At 44.1% G+C, this 2,301-nt stretch overlaps 1 pseudogene; it reads right to left on the minus strand.

The window, feature by feature from the left end:
• Window positions 1–664: 664 nt before the first annotated feature.
• LOC143819647 (cyclin-H pseudogene) lies at window positions 665–1,766 on the minus strand (annotated as a pseudogene).
• Window positions 1,767–2,301: the final 535 nt, after the last annotated feature.

A 2,301-nucleotide genomic window follows, 5' to 3' on the forward strand; every position in this document is an offset into this window, starting at 1 on the left:
TGTATGAGGATTCTGAGTGAGAAGTTTGAGGCTGTCGAATGGCAATTCCAGAATGATTTATATTGCCTTTGATCCTCACAAGCCCCCAATGTATGATGATCCATCAGTAGGGATGCCAGTCCAGGTAGGAATTACAGCTCACCTCCAGACTCCAATTCCCCTGGAGAAAATTGATGGCATTGTACCCCACTGAGGGCTCTATCTTCCCCAGGCTCCATCCTCAAATCTGCAGGAGTTTCCCAACTTGTATGTGGCAACCATACTCCTTCATCCATCACCAGTGGCAACCCACCACCAGGGGAGTGCTCAGATGTGACAACACAGCTGTGCTGGAAAAAGCCAGATGAGCCAGAAGCCATTTCATGTATAAAGAAGCGATTAGTACCAGGAGGAGAATCTTACTGCTCTCTTCCCTTCTGGGTCTCGTTACAACAGGTTGGCAGGGGGTTTCACAGCCACTGGCTCTCCACATATAATCCTTCCATATCTTCAAGAGCATCAAAGGGTGATAAAAGTTTAATTGCTTTATATTAAATAGTAGCTAATGCTATATAGCAATGGTGTTCTACTTTTAATCCTTGCATTACAAGGAAAATGTGCAGTCAATTCATGCCAGCCAGGCAGGCAGTTTATTTATTTTATTTTAGCCTGCCCTCCCCCTGGAGGCTCAGGGCCTGTTACAGCAAGCAAAATATACAATGATTCCATAAAATTTCCATATAAAATTTTACATAAATTGTAGAGATATAAAATACAAAAGTATATAGCTTGGCTACAATTCTTTTTTTAAACTACCATAACACTTTAAAGGTCTGCTTATGTTTGTGTTAAGAGCAAGTTCCAGGCTATAACATTTCTCCAGCTTCTACTTCAGAACAGCAACTTCTTTTGGAAGATTTTTTCCATGCATTTCATGCCACCCGGTAAGCGGGAAAGTGAAGCTTGTTTCTTTTTCAGCATTAGACTTTCTGACAAGTAACTTTCCATACTGATCCCTGCTGTGGGCATGCTAGACAGGATAGCAGCGAGAGCTACCTGAGATGGTATATATAGAAGGTAGGCATCTGTCTAAGCTACCCAATTAAGCAAGTCATCAGCTGTTTTCCTCTGCATCTCAGGATTCTCAAGCAATGGATAACGAGTCTGCAGATCAGTCTTCAAATGGCCTGTAAGAGTAATGCACTGTTAAACGGGAACTGAGCTGCTGAATAAGTAGCAATTCATAGTCCAAGATCTGTTCCAAGGCCCTTTCCTGACCTATTGAGCTTTCACAAAGGTCACCAACCAACTGTGCACTGAACACATTAAATGCATCAATTTTGCATGCCAAAAACACACACATTGATATAATCACACAAATATGTACTCTATCACAGAGTTATTGAGATAAAAACGTTTGAAGTATTTGCAAGCTGATCCCACCACAGATCTGGGTAATACTGAAGACAGAGCAGAAATCCAGAAATCTTTTTTTCATACTATTTACATGTTGTCAACTCTTCAAGGGGCTCAAGAACAAAGGAGTCATTCCATTGCATCTTCCCCCTGGTCACCGCTTTGCAACAGAACCTGCAGTTGACACCGGCCCTGCGCTCACTCAGCTCCTCCTCACTGTGGAAGGTCTCCTGGTACCTCTGCATGCTGCTGTGACATTCTGATGGCTACAGTGACACACTAGCCTGTCTCGTATGTATGACACAGACAGCTTCACCAGCTGTTGTACTGAATAGCCCTTCCAGAAGACAAGAGAGCCCTTCCAGAAGACAAGCCAGTAATTCTAAGAAAGACTTGAGGGTCAGTCCAACTCTTATCCTGTCTAGTAGAGAAACAAGACAAAAGTCAGTTCCCCATGGAGTTGCAATGGAGGTAAAAAGTGCAGGTTGCTAATGGGCCTGGAGAAACTTACCCTGCCCCTTAACAGAGGTCTGAAGATTTGAAACTTTTCACAGCATCCCATCAAGCCTCGATTAAAGAGGCAGAGCTCTTTCTCCAGGCTGCCGGTGACACTAGGGGAGGGACATATGCCTCTGTTGATAAAGAAGCCAGATTAAGGCTCCTACATTACCATTTCCTTCAAGAAAGTGAGTGCAGGAAACTGCAGGCACTCTTATTGGTGCTAGGAATGCCACTCTCCAGGTGACACCTGGGGATTCCCCTGCTTTTATAGCTCATCTCCAGGTGAGAGAGATCAGTCCTCCCTGGAGAATACGGTTGCTTCAGAGGGTGGAATCTATAGCATTATGCTCCATTGATGTCCCTTCCCACACCAAATCCTGTCCACTTTCAGCTCCACCCCCAAAA

Source organism: Paroedura picta, chromosome 10 (genome assembly GCF_049243985.1).
Source record: "Paroedura picta isolate Pp20150507F chromosome 10, Ppicta_v3.0, whole genome shotgun sequence".
Taxonomy (NCBI): domain Eukaryota; kingdom Metazoa; phylum Chordata; class Lepidosauria; order Squamata; family Gekkonidae; genus Paroedura; species Paroedura picta.